We start from the raw sequence: 7,415 nt of genomic DNA on the forward strand, positions 1-7,415 counted from the left end.
GTATGAGAAGCTCTTCGTACAACCACTGAATTTCATGGTTACCACCAGCTAGACAAAAGATACTACAGGCATAAGCTACAGAAAGGCAGACACAGAAATATTATATTTAAATCAATAAGAATTACAATAACCACACAGTGGAGCATTCAGGTCCATTTAATGGCAATATTATTCTTGAACATTTTGTTACTCTCCCAAAAAACTTCCATGCAACAAATGTGTTCCAAGTTTCCTCTTTCATTGCTTCTTTGAAGTGAGACAACTTCAGTCCTGTTGTCCATGTATTTTATTCATAAGATTTATATTGGGGGAGCTTTGTATTACTGGATCTTATCATGTCTCGGAGAACCACGAGGACAAGGATAGAAAATTAAAGAAAATCTTGGCTAAGCCAGATGGCTTATTATACAAAACTGGAGGGGGAGGAGAGCAGTCAAATGAAATTAGTTTGATTTTGTTTCTATAAAGGATACGCCTATCAAAATAGATTAGTTTTGTTGCTATTGCTAGCTCCAGCAAAGAATCCCAAGGGAAAAGGCAAAAAAAGAGAGAGAGAATAAAGCTAGAAATGTTGCTGAAAAGTCTCCAAGTGTGTAACCTACAGCCTCTTTTGTGAATTACGCCAAGATCCATCTTTTGTAGGCTCCGGGGATTTGTTTGTGGTAGCCTAATTCCAGCTGACCGAGCTCATACTCCAGCCTATGAGCAAAGAAAAGTCACAGAAACATGGCAGTTCAATAGCATGATAGTCTCTATTGGGTCTCTCAAATGACCCCTGAGGTTTCTAGCTGATGGTTAGATTATTATATTTTGAGCTTTCCTTGATGATGAATCACAGAAAAGGGGGAGAAAGAGGAAGCAAAGACGTAGTTCTGTAGTGGAAATGTAGAAGAAGGTTGAGAAGGCATAGGTGGCCTTGCACAGTTAATCCTTCATTTAAGGCCACCTTAAGTCCAAAAAACCCAACAACAGCTCAACAATTTTGAGATCTTCCTTAAAAAAAAGCTCAACTTTCCAGGTGACCTGGTTTTTAGTTTTTGAAATATGGCAACCCTACACTCTTGCTGCTGCTCCTTAGGCTCCCTGCAGCTAGGAAGAGGGATTTGGGTTAGTGGTCTGATACTGTATGTTGGTTGTTTGGGTAAATGTGTTGTGGGGTATTGTCTGTTTGTGTGTATATGCTTGGGGAAAAGTGGGGTTCATTGGTTATCTCTGTTTGGGGAGGTTTTGCACTGTTGTATGTGGGTATAGAGGCCCATTTTGTTCAATAAAGTCCAGCCTTTTCCTCTCACTAAGTGATTTGTTGTTGATCAAAGATCCACTGAGAAAAGAACCTGTTTGCATTTGGCAAAACAAGTTTCCTGGCTGTTCCTCTCTTATAAGTACAAATGAAACCTTCAGAGTTTATAAAGTCCACAGCACCTGAAGGCACCTACTCTGCAACCTTACTTATTCCCTAGCGTCTTCTGTATCTGGCATTTTTCCTGAAGATTGCTGGTACATTTTTCTAACTTCTTTCAATGAAATAACTACATTTCAATGCTTAATAATTCTTATGAGCTCTCTATCATTTCCAAGACAGTTCATTCCCAAATATCAGTTTAGTTTCCATCACTGTGAAATCCCTAGAAATGTCTACATAGCTTTAAGGAAACGAGAGTGTTTGCTTGTGTTATAAAAAGCTTTATCTTCCAATGAAATACCAGCTGCTAAGTATAAATATGGCAGCACTTGAGCTGCATATCCGTTGCCAGATGTGTCTAGTATATTATGCAGTACTTTAGCCATAAAATGATGTTCTATTTTTCAAACATCCATCTCATTTAATTGCATCTTGACCAAAAGCTATAATTTCCATGGCATTTCTTGAGAGGGGGAAAGCCATGTTTCTGAAAGTTAACGTTTGCACACCACAAATATACCAAATATACAACTTACCTCTATGTGATCCACTAAGATTGCTTAGTCTGGCTATGGCAAGATCAGTGCTGGATTTAGGGTGGTGAACTAATACCAGTGTACTGGAAGAAGCAAAGATCACCAGTGTTGAAGCAATGATTCTTCAACATCAACTTTGCTAGACTGGTCATGTTGTGCAGATGCCTGATGATCGTCTTCCAAAGCAACTACTCTATTCCGAACATAAAAATGGAAAGCATAATGCTGGTGGGCAACAAAAGAGGTTTAAAGACTGTCTCAAGGCAAATCTAAAAAAAATGTAGTATAAACACCAACAATTGGGAAACACTTGCCTGTGAGTGCTCCAGTTGGAGAACAGTCTTTACCAAAGGTGTCATGGGTTTTGAAGACACTCAAACTCAGGACGCAAGGGAGAAACATGGTAAGAGGAAGGCATGCTTGGTAAATCCACACCATGATCAACTCCCATCCAGAAACCAATGTCCCCACTGTGGAAGGACATTTGGATGCAGAATTGGACTCCACAGTCACTTACGGACTCATTGTTAAAACCATGTTTATGGAAGACAATCTTACTCGGCTACGAGTGATCGCCAAAGAAGAAGAAGGTGTGGGAGGTTCCCCCCCACAAGGCATCAAGTCAGGGGATGCATAATTATTATTATTAAATAATAATAATAATAATAATAATAATAATAATAATAATAATAATATCTATACGTGTATCTATATTTATATGGGTACCTACTGAGAAGATCAATTTAAAAAACAACTGCACCAAAATGAATTATTGTGAAAATAAATATTGGGGGAAAATATTTTGTATCCACTCAGGGATGTTTTGTGGTGCACCCAACTGTTTCTTATACCGTAACTCTGTCAGAGATGGCTGCGGCTACTCTTGAGTAAAGACGCTCCACTCCATCTTGTCTTTCAGAGTTTTATTGTGCATGCTATTTACAGTGCAAGAACATTGGCAAACATGACTGCTCAGTCCGTGTCAGAACCCCGCAATGGCTTCCTGCGGGTTTTTGCCCAGCATAAAAGCCTGGGCACCCCAAAGTGCCGCCCCCTGGCCCTACGGGTGGGCGCGTGCCTCAATCTGGGCGTCGGAGGGAAGGGCTGGCTGCCCTCTCTGAGTGGTGCTGGGGCTCTGGTACACCACTGAGGTGGTGAGGATGATTGATGGGGGCTCTCTGTAGAGAGACCCCCTGACAACACCTTTTGGGGGACAGGACAAATGGCCACACTGTACTTAGACATAATCCAGTAAAGGTTGGTCAACTATAAATCTCATTGACATCAACAGAACAAACATTTAAGTGTGGATCTACACTTGATCTTAGCCAAAAGGCCGAGAAGCGATGGATCTTAGTTCCATTGACTGCTGTGGGGCATTGGCGCCATTAACTTCCACCATATTATGTCCCGTGTCTCTACAGGGAAATAAACAAGTAAGTACACTGCATGCATCATTTCCTGAAGTTGCATATAAATATGGATACTTGACTACTATCAAGGTATTGAGTCAGCTAATTTTGCTTGTCAAGATAATTCAAGGAGAAGTTGTTCAGGCCTAGCTTCAAAATTTATTCTCATTGTCTCCCATACCGGGGAATTTATGGCTGATGGCACCAATGCTGGTCGAGGCCCCAAGGCAATTTTATCAGCCCCTTGTGAGGCAACAAAATTATAGTCAAGGTATTTGTTTAGCCTACATTTCAAGTGAAGAATGTTATCAATGAATAATAGAGATTCCAGACTCTAAAGTTATGTCTCTCATATTGATTTTGGGTATAAAATTTCTCTTGCATATATAAATATTTGTATTGCAAATATTGGAATATATTTATATTGAATATAATTATATTTATTACATTAATGCACACAATTATCCAAAAATGTATATTACTCACTTTCAGAGGAACTTAAAAATACTCCTGTTTATCCAGGCATTTAGGGGCTAAGACAGGCATCCCCAACCTTCAGCCCTCCAGATGTTTTGGACTACAATTCCCATCATCCCTGACCACTGGTCCTGTTAGCTAGGGATCATGGGAGTTGTAGGCCAAAACATCTGGAGAGCCGCAGGTTGGGGATGCCTGGGCTAAGAGATACTACTTTCGGCAACCTTGAAATTATCAGCTATGAGGGCAAGTGACTGTTTTAAATATCTTTACATGTTCTTAGAGGGTTTTTATGCTTTAATTATTTTAAATGCTATTATAATTATTTTATTTGTTTCCTGCACTTCACCCTTACAGTTACTTATGGCATTAAAAACAATATTAAAAACAATTTAAAGTAACTTATTTTACTTGCATGAAGCTCAAAAAATTTCCCCCCTAAGATTATGACTCACTGGTATTTGATACCAGCTAGGCAGAACAAAATATAAACAGTAACAAACAAGTGTTACTGTTGATATAAAATGCCAAACACAAACATTTTTCATATAATTTGGGAATGCCCAATCATCAAAACATACTGGGAATCCATATTAATAGAAATACAAACTATTTTTCATCAGGACCTCCCTAGAGATCCATTTGTAACAATATTTGGATATGTTAAAGGCATAGCACCAGATGGAGACCAAAAAGTGACAACATATTTAGTAACAGCAGCAGAAATGGAAATTCGCAAAACTGGAAAAACCCTTTTTCACCATCAATAAATTCCTGGCTCACAGAAGTCTGGGAGGTGGCGTATATGATTAAACTCACAAATCTGATAAGTGTAAGGACAGGGCTCCCAAACTAAGGCCCGGATGTGGCCCAATCACCTTCTAAATCCGGCCCGTGGACGGTCCGGGAATCAGCATGTTTTTACATGAATAGAATGTGTCTTTTTTATTTAAAATACATCTATGGGTTATTTGTGGCCCCTGCCTGGTGTTTTTACATGAGTAGAATGTGTCCTTTTATTTAAAATACATCTCTGGGTTATTTGTGGGGCATATGAATTCATTCATATATTTTTCCAAAATATAGTCCAGCCCCCCACAAGGTCTGAGGGAGAGTGGATCGGCGCCCTGCTGAAAAAGTTTGCTGACCCCTGTGGGTGGAAGGAGGACAAATAAGATATATATATTTTTGAAAAGTGGAACTTGTTTGCATCATTTCTGTATAATAAAGTACAAGAACAAATAAACCCATACCAGATATTAAGAGAGATAAAGAAGCATCAGGAAATTCCATAACAATAGATAACAAGCCAGGAGTACCATTGTTTTACTTTAAGTAGGATGGAAGAAGAAGTGCTAGAAGTCATATGTGCCTGTCTTTTGATGAACAGAGTGGAAGATCGAATCTGGACCATAAAGAAGGCTGATCACCGAAGAATTGATGCTTTTGAATTATGGTGCTGGAGGAGACTCTTGAGAGTCCCATGGATTGCAAGAAGATCAAACCTATCCATTCTGAAGGAAATCAGCCCTGAGTGTTCACTGGAAAGAGAGATCCTGAAGCTGAGGCTCCAATACTTTGGCCACCTCATGAGAAGAGAAGGCTACCTGGAAAAGACCCTGATGTTGGGAAAGATTGAGGGCATAAGGAGAAGGGGACGACAGAGGATGAGATGGTTGGACAGTGTTCTTGAAGCTACAAACATGAGTTTGACCAAACTGCGGGAGGCAGTGGAAGACAGGAGTGCCTGGCGTGCTATGGTCCATGGGGTCACGAAGAGTCGGACACTACTAAACGACTAAACAACAACAATGAGTGCTGTAGTACTTTGTGATTCAAAGAACTTAGCAGACTATTTCACACAACCATCTTTCCCTCCCGTTCTGTTCCACTTGATTCCATCTCACTCCAGAGAATATTCAAGCTGCATCTTCTCTATCTGACATTTAGACAAAATAATTTGGCTTTGAAACGATCCAATTCTTCATCTAGGTAATAAGTAAACCACCAGGTACAGATTTGAGCTATTTGGTGCCATTTGTATTGCATTTCCATAGCAGAGACACTGCTATAAAGCAGACTGCTGATTATTTGGGCACTGGACATCATTAGTCCCTTGCTTGCACTAGGTTCCGGATGGAAGGTGGTATTGCTGTTAATATCAAGCAAACATATAATGGTCTTGTAGATCTTTTGGCAGGCATTGGTCCTGTGGGGTGATTCACAACAGCGATCATTGGATTTTAGATTACCTTGCTGTGTAGCTAGCTGAAGGGGTAAGTGGACAGCACTAGAATGCCATTCCAAGATGAACGGAAGGAACAGATTCAGGTGCTAAATTGTTCACATATAAAGGATGTCCCATGCAGCCACTAAAAGGTCCCTTGGTGCTGCCTGTTTTGCTGCAGCTGTGACCAAAAGATTGTGGCGATGGCATCAATGGATGTTACGAGGAATTCTGTTCCCCATTTGTTGAATAATAAAACACACGGACACCAGTATTTCAGGTTAATGGGATAATTAAGGCCACAACTCTGCTGGTTACAGAATGTGAGTGGTATTGACTTAGGCATTGGAATTGAACTGACTATATCTGACTCCTGTCCAACATGCAGGTAGTCTAGTAAGGGTCAACCACCAGTAGGGGGAGCCCTGTTGATGTACATCAACTGAGAGCTCCCGCAGGGTCCCCGATGGGGTCGTGGCATGGCCCTTGCCCCTATCTGGGCTTCGGACAAGATCCACACCCCCATATCCCTTTAACGGAATACCCTTAAAGTGGAGGGGCAGGTGAAGGCCACAACCTCCCCTCCCATAAACCAGGTTTTACCAATGCCTAACCGCCAATCCTTACAAAGTTGTGATGATTGCTACAAGGCAGGTGAATACCACATGGCTGGTGCCAATTTGCCAAGTGGGAAGATTCCTACCTGGCCCCCTCAACAGGCGACCAACCATTGTCCATAGGAAGGCCAAGATGGCGAACGCATGGAAACAGGGCAGGAGGGCGGGAGATGCGCGTGGCTGCTTAAATTATGCAAGCCACGCTCTTGGTCAACTGGATTGGTTGCCCGGGGAGAGCGGGGAGAGCACATTGCCTGCCTGCAACACTGCCCACCTGGGAGGGGGTGCGACTTTGTAAAATAATAATCCAGACGAGATCAGACCCCATAGTACAACATGCATTCTTAGAGAAGACAAGCCAGTGTCTCCATATATATAATTAGACATTTCTGAGGCTTGGCCCATTTCACTTCTGGTGTTTTCAATCCACTTATTCAATCCACTCACCCCCTCTTCTTTTCATCACCCTCCATCTTCCTCCATCTCCCTCCATTCTTTTCACCCCCCAGCCGTTAAACTCACATATTTTCCATTCAAGGAAGGAAAGAGAAAGGAAAGAGAGGGGGGGATCTTTATCAAAGATGGTGATCTGTTTCGAACATTAAGGGTTCTATTGCTGTTTATTTCTCCAGCTGTCATTTACGAACGTTCTGCTTCCACGTCAGTCTTGTGTGTGATCAGTGTCACTCAAGGTCACATTGCTATAAAATGGTTGCCACTTCATTTATCATCTTGAGGATTGTC

General features: G+C 41.3%; 1 pseudogene; it reads right to left on the reverse strand.

The window, feature by feature from the left end:
• Nucleotides 1–3,159: 3,159 nt before the first annotated feature.
• Nucleotides 3,160–3,286, reverse strand: LOC118091596 (U2 spliceosomal RNA; annotated as a pseudogene).
• Nucleotides 3,287–7,415: the final 4,129 nt, after the last annotated feature.

This window comes from Zootoca vivipara, chromosome 10, assembly GCF_963506605.1.
Source record: "Zootoca vivipara chromosome 10, rZooViv1.1, whole genome shotgun sequence".
Classification (NCBI taxonomy): domain Eukaryota; kingdom Metazoa; phylum Chordata; class Lepidosauria; order Squamata; family Lacertidae; genus Zootoca; species Zootoca vivipara.